Below are 16201 nucleotides of genomic sequence, written 5' to 3' on the forward strand. Positions count from 1 at the left end.
AGAATTCAGAGGAGAGGACAGGCCAGGATTTGGTACTTAATGCCACAAGATATGATGAGATAGTTAGTAGAATCAGTATAATAACAGGCACAAAAAGTAGGCACAGCATTCCAAGGATAGGGAGATGAAAATGACAGAAAATTAAGAAGAAATTACTGGGGAGACAGGGAGATAAACCAAGGAAGTTAACTCTCCGGGAGACGAATTAAAATTTTTTTCAGGGAGAAGGAATTGATCGCCTCTGTCAAATGCTGCTAAGAGGTTGAGTAATTTGATACTGAGAATTAACCATTAGATTTAATAACATGGAAGTCATTGGTGATCTTGACAAGAACAAGTTCCATGATTTGGTGGAAGTGAAGACCTGATTAGAGAGAGTTCTAGAAAGAATAAAAGGAGAGGAATTGAAAATACTACATAGACTCTTTTAAGTTTCTAATAATGGAGAGAAAAGATATGGAATGGCAACTAGAAAAAAATATATAATCAATAAGATTTTTATTTTTTAATGAGAGATACTATAACACATAAGTGAGATTAATCTAGAAGAAAGAGGGGAAAATACAATTATCCAGGAGAGAGAGATAGAGAGATAATGAATTGCTGGAGCTATTAATGAACTAATGTAGTATTTGAGCTAGATATCAAGAAAAAGACAACATCTACATAGCCAAAGATATAGTGAGGGAATTCTATTTAAAATCAACAAACCATGGACAGATGCATACAAAAGACATATACAAGGCATATATGGTTCAACTAAGATGAAGTTGTAGGAATGGAAGTTCAGAAAGTAAATTACAGATGTGGATGGCTGAAAATTTAAAATTTTCTTTTCAGAAATAAAATTCTCAGGAAAAACCCTAAGGGTGGAGTGAGTTAAGTAGGAAGTTATTAAAACTTCATAGGTTGTATTTAAAATACATAATGAGAGTTTCAACAAATGAACAAAAATTGATAATTTGAACATTATTTTATGCTATCCTCACACCTTGTGAACTTGGCAGAGACATGATCACTATTCCTATTTTAAGGATAAAACATTTGCAGCTTATAAATATTTACTGACTTACCCAAGGCCACAAAACAAGATAAATAGTAAAATCTTATCTAGAAGACTATAATCCGTATTTAAATTCAGAATTCTGATTCATGCCCCAATTTTCAATTTTTTTTTATTATCACTATCTAAAGTGTTCTTTTGAAAAGCACCTTAATTTGGAAATTCAGCTTCTGATACGATAGAATAATCTCCATACAAAACAATCTTCCTGCTGAAAACAACTGTAAATGCTGTACAAAATACAGTAGACAATTGTCTGAGGATTCTGAAATGTAAAGAAAAGCAGGTAACCAGCATGAGAGTGGGCTTCCCATTTTTTCTTTTCTTTTGTGAAAAAAAGCAGTGTCATAAAGCAATATGATACAAGTAGTTAAAATTCAAATAGAAACCCAGTGTCTTTTTGGGCTAGAGTGATCAAGAAAAGGATGTTAAGCAACTCCTGGACAGTGAGTGGGATTATACTAGAAAGAATACCGTCAAGGATGTAGACCCCTCATGCTGTTTATTACCCCTATTCCTAACAAGACTCTGGCTGGCCTCTCAATGCAAACATGAAACCAGCTCAAGACTACTCATTAAAGAATAAGAGAACTGAGATGAAAATTAAACAATCATCCAAAGAAAGCAAGACACTTCTTAAGTTTGAGTCTAACTCCATTCATAGCCCAATAAAACAAAAGCATCATCGTTCTCCATATAATCTCAGCAAAAGCTGTACTAAGAAGAAAGCTCATACCCTTAAATGCCTATATCAATCTAAGGTCACACCTCAAGGAACTAGAGAAAGAAGAACAAAGCAAACACAAACCCAGCAGAAGAAAAGAAATAACCAAGATCAGAGCAGAACTAAATGAAATGGAAACCAAAAAAAAAAAAAAAAATGCAAAATACCAATGAAATGAAACATGGGTTTTTTAGAAGATAAATAAAAATAATAGACCATTAGCAAGAATAACCAAGAAAAGAAGAGAGAAGATCCAAATAAGCTCAATTAGAAATGAAACGACAGAGATTACAACCAATACTGCGGAAATACAAAAGACCATTCAAGGCTACTGTGAACACCTTCATGCACGTAAACCAGAAAATCTAGAGGAGATGGATGAATTCCTGGGAATATACAACCTCCTAGATTAAAACAGGAAGAAATAGAAACTCTGAACAGACCAATAACAAGCAGCAAGATTTAAATGGTCATTAAAAGGTTACCAACAAAAAAAGTCCAGGACCAGACAGATTCACAGCTGAATTCTATCAGACATTCAAAGAAGAATTGGTACCAATCCTATTCCAAATGATAGAGAAAGAGAGAATCCTCTCTAAATCATTATGTGAAGCCAGTATTACACTAATACCAACCCTAGAAAAGGACATAACAAAAGAATGAAACTGCACACCAATATCCCTGATGAAAAAGTCCTCAACAAAATACTAGCTAACTGAACCCAACAGCACATGGATAAGATAATCCACCATGATCAAGTGGGTTTTACACCAAGGATGCAGGGATGGTTTAACATATCCAAGTCAATAAATGTGATATATCACACAAACAGAATTAAAAACAAAAATTACGTGATCATCTCAATAGAGGCAGAAAAAGCATTTGACAAAATCCAGCATGACTTTATGATTAAAACCTTCAGCAAAATAGGCATAGAAGGGACTTACCTTTAGGTAATGCAAGCCATCTATGACAAACCCACAGACAACATTAGACTGAACAGGAAAAATTGAAAGCATTTCCCCTGAGAACTGAAACAAGACAAGGATGACCACTCTCACCACTTCTGTTCAACGTAGTACTGGAAGTCCTAGCCAGAGCAATCAGACAAGAGAAAGAAATAAAGGGCATCCAAATTGGTAAAGAGGAAGTCAAACTGTCACTGTTTGTTGATGACATAATTCTATACCTAGAAAACCCTAAAGATTCATCCAAAAAGCTCCTAGAACTGGTAAATGAATTCAGCAAAGTTTCAGGATGCAAAATTAATGTACAAAAATCAGTAGCTCTGCTATACACCAGCAGCAACAAAGCTGAGAATCAAATCAAGCACTCAACACCTTATACAATATCTGCAAAAAATTAAAATACTTAGGAATATACCTAACCAAGAAAGTGAAAGACTTCTACGAAGAAAACTACAAAACACTGCAGAAAGAAATCATAGATGACACAAACAAATGGAAACACATCCCATGCTCATGAAAGGGTAGAAACAATATTGTGAAAATGACCATACTCCCAAAAGCAATCTACAAAATCAATGCAATTCCCATCAAAATACCACCATCATTCTTCACAGAACTAGAAAAAACAATTCTAAAATTCATATGGAACCAAAAAAGAGCCTGCATAGCCAAAGTAAGACTAAGCAAAAAGAACAAATCTGGAAGCATCACATTATCAGACTACAAACTATACTACAAGGCCATAGTCACCAAAACAGCATGGTATTGGTATAAATATAGGCATATAAACCAATGGAACAGAATCAAGAGCCCAGAAATAAAGCCAAATACTTACAGCCAACTGATCTTTGACAAAGTAAACAAAAACATAAAGTGGGGAAAGGACACCCTATTCAACAAATGATGCTGAGATAATTGGCAATCCACACATAGAAGAATGAAACTGGATCCTCGTCTCTCACCTTATACAAAAATCAACTCACAATGGATCAAAGACTTAAAGACCTAAAATCATAAAAACTCTAGAAGATAACATTGGAAAAACATGTCTAGACACTGACTTAGGAAAAGACTTCATGACCAAGAAACCAAAAGCAAATGCAATAAAAACAAAGATAAATAAATGGGACTCAAACTAAAAAGTTTCTGTACACCAAAAGAAATAATCAGCAGAGGAAACAGAAAATCCACAGAGTGGGAGAAAATCTTTGAAGTCTATACTTCCAACAAGGGACTAATATCCAGAATCTACAAGGAACTCAAACAAATCACCAAGAAAAAAAAAAATTCCATCAAAAAATTGGTGTAAGTACATGAATAAACAATTCCGAAAAGAAGATATACAAATGGCCAACAAACATGTGGAAAAAATGCTCAACATCACTAATTATCAGGGAAATGCAAGTCAAAACCACCTGCAAGAATGTCCATAATCAAAAATTTTAAAAAAAGATGTTGGCCTGTATGTGGTGAAAAAGGAATACTTTTACACTGTTGGTGGGAATGCAAACTAGTAAAACCACTATGGAAAATGGTATGGAGATTCCTTAAAGAACTGAAAATAGGTCTACCATTTTGTCCAGCAGTGCCACTCCTGTGTATCTACCCAGAGGAAAATTAGTCATTGTATGAAAAAGATACTTTCACACACATGTTTACAGCAGCACAATCGCAATTGCAAAAATATGGAACCAGCCCAAATGCCCATCAGTCAATGAGTGGATAAAGAAAATGTGGTTTTATATATATGTACACACACCATGGAATGAATACTACTCAGCCATAAAATGGAATGAAATAATGGCATTTGCAGCAACCTGGATGGAATTGGAGACCATTATTCTAAGTGAAGTAACTCAGGAATGGAAAACCAAACATGTGTTCTCACTCATACGTGGGAGCTAAGTTATGAAGATGCAAAGGCATAAGAACAATGCAATGGACTTTGGGTGGTGGGGGGTAAGGGATAAAAGACTGCATATTGGGTACAGTGTACACTGCTTGGGTGATGGGTGCACCAAAAACTCAGAAATCACCGCTAAAGAGCTTAATCATTTACAAACATAAATAAATAAATAAGAAAAGAAAAGAGGAAAAGAATTGAAAAAAATCAAAGATTGTCAGAATGGATAAAAAAGCAAAACAGTCATAAAATGCTGCCTAGGACAGAGGCGTTTTAAATATATAAACAGATTTTGGGAAAGAAAATGGATGGAACATTGAAAATTTTAAGCAAATGAAGATTGAAGGAGCAGTGTTTATAGTAGATAAAACAGACTTTAAGACAGAGTATTTCCTGTTATAAAGATAGACATTTTATAACGATAAATGCAGACAATTCATCAGATGACATAATAACCATGCATATGTATGTACCTAACAACGAATCATCAATATGAAGGCAGGATAAATTGGAAAAATAAAAGAAACAAAAATGAGACAATTCCACAATCACAATAGGAGATTTTAGCATCCCTCTTTCAGCAATAGATGGAATGTTTACAGAGGAAAAATCAGGAAATACATAGAAGATTTAAACAATCATATCAGTCACCTTGATCTAATTGACATTTAGAGAACAATTTATCCAAAGCTCTACAGAAAATACAACCTTTTCAAGTGCACATGACACATTTACCAAAAATAAATGTGAAAAAAAATCTGAAAACTTTTAAAAAACTGACATAATATACTGGATATTCCCTGGACACATGGAATTAAATTAGAAATTAATAACAGAAAGATACCTTGGAAAACCCCAAATATTTGGCAGGTTAAAATGGTTCTAAATAGCTCATGGGTTGAAGAAACAAATCATAAATGAAATTTTAATATATGTTGAACTAAATAACAAAAATTCAGTATATCAAAATAGTGGGATGCCACAAAATAATATTTAGAGAAATGTTTTCATTAGGAAAAAAAAGATCTAAACTCAATGACCTAAAGTTCTAACAAAAAGTTTAGAAAAATAAGAGCAGAAATCAAAAGAAGTAGAAAGAATGAAATGATAAATGTAAGGCTAGACATCAACACAATAGAAAAAAGGCAATAGAGGAAATGAACCCAGAATAAAGTAGTTTCTCAACAGATCCACAAAATTGACAATCCCTAGACTGATCAAGAAAAGAAGAAAAAAAACCACAAATCACTAATATCAGAAATGAAAATGGGATAATCAACACAAATCTTACACATATTAAAAGGAAAATAAGAATATTTTGGGAAAAGGTCAATAAATTTAGCAAACTTACATGAAATGAAAAATGCCTTGAAAAATACCACTTTAAAATAATAAAAAATAGAGCAGAAATTTTGGATATTTCTGTATAAATTAAAGAAATTGAATTTGTTATTGTATATTTGAAATTTTAACAACAGAAAAAGAAAATCAAGCATGAATCATTTTACAGATGAATCCTATTAAATATTCAGAAAAAAATAAAATCAATCTTAGAGAAATATCTTCAGAAAAAATGAAAAGGTGGAAGGACTTACAACTCATTTTCTGGATATAAACCAAATCAAATACCCTTCATGAACATACATAAAAAAACTTCTTGCAAAATACTAGCAAATGGAATCCAACAATGTATATAAATAAACATTATTGCCAAGTAAGTTTTATCTCAGAAAAGCAGATTGGTTGAACATTTTTTAAAACTCAAACAATGTAATTTACCATATTAAAATAATGAAGAAGAAAATTTGTAACATCACTCCAGTAGATGCAGAAAAAGCAGTTGGCAGAATTCAACACATATTCACATCTACATTTTTAGCAAACTAAGAATAGGAAGGTACTTCCTTAATCCAATTAAAAAAAAATCTAGCATCAAATGGCAAAAGTACTGAACTCTTTTTTCGAAAATCATTAACACAGCAAGAATGCTCCCTTTCACCACTTCTACTTAACACTATAATCGAAGTATCAGCCATTGCAGTAAGGAAAAAAAAAAAAAAACAGATTTATAAGTCATTAAAGATCATAGAGAAAGAAATAAAACTGTTAAGAGCCAATATCATTAAGATATTAGTTATAACTAAATTGATATATGAATTTAACACAATTTCAATCAAAGCTTTTTTGATAGAAGTTATCTAGCTATTTACAAAAATATATGAAAGTAAAAGAATATAGAATAGCCTAAGAAATTATTTAAAAGAACAAATTGTTGAGACTTACCTGATGAAAAAGTGTTTAAATTCAAAATACACAAAGAATGCTTAAAACTTAACAATAAGAACACAAAGAACCCAGTTAAAAAATGGGCCAAAGATCTGAACAGACAGCTCACCAAAGAAGATATGCAGTTAGCAAACAAGCATATGAAAAGATGGTTCACAGCAGATGTCATCAGGAATATGCAAAGTAAACAATGAGATACCACTACACATCCATTACAATAGCCAAAATTAAGAACACTGACATCACCAAATGCTGGTGAGGATGTAAAGCAATAGCGACTCTCATTCATTGCTTCTGGGAATGCAAAATGATATAGTCACTTTGGAAGTCAGTTTGGCAATTTCAGATAAAGCTAAACATATTTTTACTATATGATCCAGCAATCACACTTCTTGATATTTACATAAAGGGGTTGAAATTTTGTGTCCACATAAAAACCTGTACATTAGCTGTTTATAGCCACTTTGTTCATAATTGCCAAAACTTGGAGGCAACCAAGATGTCCTTCAATACGTGAATGGATAAATAAACTGTGGAAGATCCAGACAATGGAATATTCCTCTGCACTAACAAGAAATGAGCTATTAAGCTATGAAAACACATGAAGGAAATTAAGTGCATATTAATAAGTGAAAGATGCTATATTAACCCATTTTGTGCTGTTATAACAGAATACCTGCGACTGGGTAATTTACAATGAACAGAAATTTGTTGACTCAGTTCTGGAGGCTGGAAAGTCCATTATCAAGATGCCAGTGTCCCATAAGGGCCTTCTTGCTGTGTCATCACATGGTAGAGGGCCAGAGGTCAAGAGAGCAAGACAGGGCTGAGCTTAGCATTTTATAACAGCACCAATCCCATTCATAAAGGTGGATCCCTGATGGCCTAATCATCTCATAAAAGTCCTACATCTTAATACTATTACAATGCCAATTAAATTTTAACATGAGTTTTGAAAGGGACAAACATTCAAACCATAGCAAAAGTCAATCTGAAGTCTACATACTGTATGACATTGTAAAAAAGGCAAACTATAAATACAGTTAAAAAAATAGGGATGGGGTGAGAGGAGAGATTAATAGGTAGAGCACACAGGATTTTAGGGCAGTGAAACTACTCTGTATGATATGTGAATATATGTCATTATATATTTTTCCAAACCTGTAGAATGTCCAACACCAAGAGTGGATCCTAAGGTAAACTATGGACTCCGATTGATAATCACATGTCAGGGAAGGTTCATTAATTGTAACAAATGTACAACTCTGGTAGGGGATATTAATAATGGGAGTGTGTGTTAGTTCAGCCTGCTATAACAGACTACTATAGACTAGGTGGCTTATGCGCAACAGAAATTTATTTCTCACAGTTCTGAGGGCTGGAAGTCCAAGAAAAAGGCACGAGCAAATTAGTTGTCCTGTGAGGACTCACTTCCTGGTTCATCTTTTGATATGGTTTGGCAGTGAACCCACCCAAATCTCATCTTGAATTGTAACTCCCACAATTCCCATGTGTCAAGGGAGGAATCTAGTGGGAGGTAATTGAATCATGGGGGTGGGTGTTTCCCATGTTGTTCTCATGATAGTGAATAAGTCTCACAAGATCCGATGGTTTTAAAAACTGGAGTTTCCCTGCACAAGCTCTCTCTCTTTGCTTGCTGCCATCCCTGTAAGATGTGACTTGCTCCTGCTTGCCTTCTGCTATGATTGTGAGGACTTCCCAGGCATGTGGAACTGTAAGTCCATTAAACCTCTTTTTCTTCCTAGACTCAGGTGTCTTTATCAGCCACATGAAAATGGACTAATACGTCTATGGTTGTCTTTTCTTTGTGTCCTCACACGGTGAAAGAAGTGAGGGCCTCTGGAGTCTTTTTTATAAGGACACTAATCCCATTCATGATTACCTAATCACCTCTCAAAGGCCCCATCTCCAAATACTACCACATTGGGGATTAGGTTTCAACATCTGAATTTTATGGGAACACAAACATTCGTTCAGTAACAGGGAGGTTATGCATGTTTGGGGTGGGAGTACATAGAAAATCTCAGTATCTTCTATTCAGTTTTATTATGAATCTAATCTAATCTAAAACTGCTCCAAAAAATATATTTTGTAAAAGTTTTTTATAAAGCTACAGTAATCAAGTTAGATTGGAAGTAGCCAACAGAAAAACACAGAGACAATCAAATGCAATAGATAGTATATAAATACACATACATATATATAATGTATAATGTATTTAAATATATATTTAATATATATATTTAATTATTGTTAAAGGTGTCAAGGTAATGAGAAGACTCTTTATTAAATGGTGTTGTAACAACTGGATAATCTATGTATTTTAAACAGTGAACATTAAACTTTATCTCCCACAATGCATAAAAATGAATTAAAATAGATCATAGATTTAAATCTTAAACCTAATAGTGTGAAACTTCTAGAAGAAACATAGAATAAGATTGTTGTGACCTTGAGTGAGGCAAATATTTCTTAGGTCACAAAATCCACAATTTGTACAAAGTTTTGAAAAAATTAAAACCTCATCAGAATTAAAAGCTCTTGATCTTCGAATGACACCATCAAGATACAAAAGCAAACTTGCAGTTTTTGAGAAAATATTTACCAAACATTCTTCAAACAAAGGACTCTATTTAAAACACTGCATATAAAAAATGCTTGTATTCAATAATAAGTCAAATAACTCAATTTTTAAAGAAGCAAAAGATTTGAAAAAAAAAAAAAACTTACCCAGAGAAAATATAGGAATGGCCAATAAACACACGAAAAGAGCTTCAATATCAATACTCCCATTACATGCCTAAAACTAAAAGACTGACAATGCAAAGGACAAGCATGTGGAGTGACTGCAACTCCCTTACTCTGCTGGTGGGAATATAAGATGGTACAACCACTTTGCAAAATAGCTTGCCAATTTTTTAAAAAGTTAAACATATACCTACCATATGGCCCAACCATTCCTTTCCCGGATATTTACTGAAAGAAACGAAAACATATGGGCACACACAATGACTTGTACATGAATGTTCATAGCAGCTTTATTTTTAATAGCCAAAAACTAGATAAAAAACGAATGTCCACAAAAGTAAAAGAAAAAAATATGATATGTCTAAACAATGGAATACTACCCAGCTAAAAAAGGAATGAAATATTGATACACACAACAAATGAATGAATCTCAAAATAATTATGCTGAGTGGAAAAAGACAAAATCTGCATATATGGCTCCATTTATAAAATTCTAAAAAATGCAAGCTAACCAGTCATTTCCCAGAGATAGGGGTGCAGGAAGAGATGGATTGCGAAAGGGCATGGGAGAACATTTTGGGTGATGGAAATGTTTGTTATCCTGTTGGATGTTTATTTATAGGTGTCTACAAATGTCCAAACTCATCAAATTGTGCAATTTAAATATGTGCAGTTTATTGCATATGAATTATCTTTCAATAAAGTTGGAAAATGTAAACTGCCTCATCCTAGACTAAAAATGATCCAGTATAGCCAAGATTACAATAATATATATTACAAATATGAAAAAATAACCAGAGCAAATAATTGTGAGGTATTCAAACTTTGCTCAGTTATGCAAACAAAATAAAGCCACATGGCCAAAACATTCCACATCGGTGGTTTACTGTTTTGGCTCAGCTTTTACTCCGAAGATCTATTTAGTTTATATTTCCAATAGGAGCACTGCAACCGTGATTCATTCTTCAATTAGAAACATCGGTGTGAGTATAGTAAAGCTAAGGAACTTGGCATCAATTTCCTGCATGGGAAAAAAAAATCTCTGACAATAACAGCACTTCTATTTAGTGTACAGATGTCAACTTTATTCAACTGAAAACATTCTCCTCCTTCTCCTCCTTCTTCACATTTTCTGGGCAATACTTCAGCTCTAATAAATGATCTATTTCATACTTGCAACCACACAATTAAATGTATCAAACATTTATAATAAAATACAAATTGCAAGGGTGAATTCCAGCTCCCTTTGGATTTTTAAAAATAATTTTTGAAGTTTTCTTTTTCTGTCACAGGTATACAGAATTGTTTATATAAATAAATTACATTTATATAAAATTTTAAGTTATATTAATTAAGACAATGGGTCTCTTGAGAAAACAGTGGCCAAGGATCAAGCAACTTGAAATTTATTTCAATTTGTATCGTACTGGAAAAGGCAAAAAAAAAAAAAAAAAGATTTTCTCATATCCGTAATAGGATTCAGTATTCACTGGTCAGACAAACAAATTACTTTATATTGGTATGCTAATCAAGTCTCTAGTGCATATTACTCATACCTAGTATATTATATAAATCTTGTTAATGAAGAAGACAAAAATAGCTTAAAGACTGAGAATAAAGTGACTTTAAAAACATTGTGACAGTGAGCATGAATGACACAGAAGAATAGATCATTGTGGATCTCAGGCTGTTAGCCATTTTCCTACCTCTAATGTCATCTACTAATAATTATATCAATAATCAGTAAAATATCTGTACTCTAAAACTCCACTTATATGATGTTCAAGAGCAGGCAAAAGTAATGCTGAGAGAAGTCAGAGTAGCAGTTAGGTTTTGGGGCTAAGAATGATTAACTCTGAAGGAACACAGGAAATCTTTTTATGCACTAGAAATATTCTGTGTAACCTAATCTCAGCGGGTGACTCTGCCCTTATGTAAAAATCCCTCAAGTTCTACCTTTAATATTAGCATACTTTATGAAAAATATACCTCAATAAACTTATTTTTAATGAACCAATAAACGGAGAATAAGAATGGCATCAAGCTTCTTGACAACATGAATGAAGACTGTAAGGTAATGAAGCAACGCATTCAAAGTCCTGAGGGAAATTGATGTTTCAACCTAGAATTCTACACTCATCCAAACTGTCAATTAATACAAAACACGGAAAAGTTCAAGTTTTACTTCCCATGATCCCTCACTTAGGAAAATAGAGGAGGATGTGCTTCACAAAAGTAAGCCAAAAAAGAGAAAGATTGAGGATCCAAGAAATGGGATCAACATAACAGAAGAAAGTTAAAAGATTTCTCAAAATAGTAGGAAAATGAAGTGTCAAAACGATAGCTATGTTGCAAGTGTAGGCTCTGCTACCATCCTGCTTGGAAAAGGAGGGAAGGAGAAGTAGCCTGAAAATGAAGTTGAAGAGATAATTTTTCTAATACCTTGACCATGAAGCATTGAAGAATAACTGGCAATAAATAAATAAATAAATAAGCAAAAATTGCTTTAATGAGGTAATTATTGTTCCCTTGCCCTCCTCACAAGAACTTGGAAAGAAAAAGGAAAAAATATCATAGTATACAACTTAGATCAAAAACAAAAAATATTTAGTCATAATATAAATATTGAATATTGATTTAAATGAAAACAGATATAAAATATATTGGTAGGGTAGCCAATGAGAAAGTGTGTGAAGCTAAATCCTCATCTGCCATTATAGGCAGTCAATAGGTAGTAACAAAATTGATGAATGTAAATAGAAGTTTAAGCATGTTATTTTGAATTTAAATTTCAAAAAGCAAAAAAAAAAATGGAAAGTAGTTGCCTTTCGGTAGTATGCCTAAAGAATTAGGGAAAAGAATTGTTATTTTTGGTTTTTGGTCTTTTAGCATTATTTCACTTTTTGAAAATGTTAATATAATCCTTAATTATTAGAAAATTTTAAAAAAACTGAAAAGTTAAAAACAATATTTTGAAAGGGTTAGTTTTATTACATGGTCCTATGGGTGAGTATGTATAACTTACTTGGAACAAAGACTTCTTTTGTTATTTAAACTATTGCAAGGTATAGGAAAATATAGTAAGTGTTCAAATTTGTCACAATAGTATAATCTTCAAGAGAAAATTTTAGTTATGAATACAGATGCAAATTTGAAATAAACTGTTACCAAATTAAATAGAGAATTATATAGCAAAAGGATTTATTCCAAAATGATTCAACACCAGTATTTGGTGTTTCTTACTATACTTAAAACTTTAAAGAAAAATGAAGAAAATGTGATAGCCCCTTATTAATTAACAAAAACAAGTAAAACAAAAATCCAAGAATATTTGTCTGTACAAAATAAAGTACACTTTTCAGAAACTAATAGCAAATGCATATGTAATGGGAAGTGTGACAAGATACCTGTAAGTTCAGTGCATTGCTGTGAAATAAGAAATCAGAACAGGGTACCCATTACTCGCATTATTATTTAACATTGTTTTAGAGGTGCTAGCTAATTCAAAAAGGCTGAGAAATTAAGTCATATAAATATAGAAAAGTGAGAGAGAATAAATCATCATTATTTGCAGCTGAGACTGTATACCCAGAAAATCTAAAAGAGTCAAAATCATTATTAATGATATGGTTAATAAGATGTTGTCAGGAGACAATTCATGGGTCTCTCATGTTAATGTGTGTCTTGCAAGCAGAGGCACTGACTGTAAGCAGAGCTTTTGTTCCCAATTATCTTTACATGGATGGGTGTCTAGCAAACCCCCATGGGAGACAGAGATGGTATCTCTCTCTGGAGCAGACAGCAGGTTTGCTAACTATCCGGTAAAATAAAGATAATGTCTCTCTATAGCAAATTTCATGCAGGTTTGCTTGCAGCTTGTTATAAAAATTTGGGTTCCTTGCCCTCAGAGTTTCTCATCTATGATGCAAACCCACTGTGTGCTCAGCATTCACCTGGGTCAGTCAGATGTCTCCTACAGGGCTTGGGGACAAATGAGAACTGACATGAACAGGAAGCTCATGCTGCTTGCTGTGGTGTGAATAGCAAAGGCCTTTGCCTGTGACCTAGGAACAATGAATTGGGGAGCTAAGGTTGCAGGGACAAGGTAATGTCAGTGTCTGGTGACACCTGGAAGATACAGAGACCACTCATGCCCAGGAGACACACAGCCGGGCATCTCTTTCTCTACTCTTTCTGAAGGTGTCCCAGTAAGCCGCAGTCAAGTAGTCTGCCCCTGCCTAGCCAGCAGGGTGTGAAAACAGATTAAACAGTGCTCTGACAGGGAATCTCAAGCTAAAAGATGAGCAATTAGCATGGAACACCAAACAATGTATAAAAACTCAGTCCATTACAGAGGATAACCATTTCAAGAAAATGAAAAATGTACATGCAGAAATCATGTACAAGAGTTTAGAAGAAATATACTGAAGAGTCTCATATTTGTGAGACTATTATTTTAAAATTAAGTAAAACACATTAAATTTAGAGGCTCGATAGTTAAGTGATCAGTTGAAGAGAAAAATATTGATTTGGAAGCCTGAGCCAACAAATTATTTCAGAGTGCCAATAAAAAGACTAAGAGATTAAAATTATAAAATAAGATGCAAGAGACATGCAAGGCTGGTCTAGAATTCCAAATACATATTTCGTAGGATTTCTGACTGAGAAGAATAAAAATAATGCAGTTTAAAAATATTCTAAGAAATAATAGAGAAAATGCTCCCATTACTGAGGGAAAAAAATTAATTCTCAGGTTAAATTGACTCATCTAGTCTTGAGTAGGAGTAAGTGAAATACATGCGCGCGCGCGCACACACACACACATACACACACGCATCCTAGACACATTCTTGTCAAATTTCAGATAGCTATGAATGAACAGAACATCTTAAGTGCTTTAAGAAAAACAAAAAATACAAACAAAAATCAGAGTGACAGGATCTTCTCATCAGCAATGTGAGAAAAAAAAAAAAATCTTCAAATCTCTTAGGAAAAAACAATTTAGAACCCAATAATCTACACTAGACAAGCCATTAATCATGTATAAAGGTAAATAATGATTTTTAGGTGTTCAAGGACTCATAAAATATATACTCAGACATTCTGGGATAAGTAGTTGGTGTTACATTCTAGACAGAGACTATTCCAGAAGGCAGATACAGTATAATTATACTGGGAGGAGGTCACATCAACATAGCAGCATCAACACAGAAGAAGGAAAATAGAGTTTGTGTATTGAACTAAGGATAACAACTAGAAAAAGAAATACAATATGCAACTTTTAAACTAGTAAACACACACAGTGGAACAAAAAAAATGCAATCAATTCAACTAAGAACCCTAGAAAGAATGGAAAGAATAAATAGAAAGTAAGATGACAGGTGATTGGTACAGGTCTAAACTTACAAGAAAGCATAACTGTGAATGGGTTAAGTTTATCTATTAAAAGACAGAGACTCTATAATGTTTAACATCTAGCTATGTGCTTTTTATGAGGTACACCTAAATCAACATGGTGAAAAATAATAAAGGAAATATCAGACAAATGCCTTAAGAGAGAGAAAGAATAAATGAAAGAATATGAAAGAAGGCAGACGTGGCAAGAGTAAATAAAAGGGTAACAAAGTGAAAAGAGACAAAAAGGATACTTCATATTGAAAAAGGGAAAACTTTGCTTAGAAAATGTGACAGTCGGCCGGGCGCGGTGGCTCAAGCCTGTAATCCCAGCACTTTGGGAGGCCGAGACGGGCGGATCACGAGGTCAGGAGATTGAGACCATCCTGGCCAACATGGTGAAACCCCGTCTCTACTAAAAAATACAAAAAACTAGCCAGGCGAGATGGCGGGCGCCTGTAGTCCCAGCTACTCGGGAGACTGAGGCAGGAGAATGGTGTAAACCCGGGAGGCGGAGCTTGCAGTGAGCTGAGATCTGGCCACTGCACTCCAGCCTGGGCGACAGAGCGAGACTCCGTCTCAAAAAAAAAAAAAAAAGAAAATGTGACAGTCATAACATCTATGAACTTGTCAATATTTCTTTAAATATACATAGCAGAAATGATAAAACCATCAAGAAGAAATTGACAAAACTACAGCCACATTCATGATGAATCATCTTACCTCTCTCAGCCACATTAATGATGGATTATTTTATTCAAGAGGAGAAAAAAAGAAATAGAGAATTCGAATTATACAATTAACAAGCCAGATACAAAAGTTTATAAAGAACTTTGTATCTAACATACAAAGAATATACATTTATTTCAAACACCCATAGAACATTCACAAAAACTAATCGCACAGTAGGCTACAAAAGAAAGGACAAATTCTAAAAGTTTACTGTTATATAAGCATTTATATAACATTATTTTGAACTATGTAGCATGTATTGATCACACTGAAAGAAAATGAAAAACAAACAGAACTGAACTAATACGATAAAACAAGAACATAATGTATCAAAATTTAAGGAATATATAGCCAAAGTAGTG

The sequence above is a fragment of the Papio anubis genome, chromosome 6, assembly GCF_008728515.1.
Source record: "Papio anubis isolate 15944 chromosome 6, Panubis1.0, whole genome shotgun sequence".
Classification (NCBI taxonomy): Eukaryota; Metazoa; Chordata; class Mammalia; order Primates; family Cercopithecidae; genus Papio; species Papio anubis.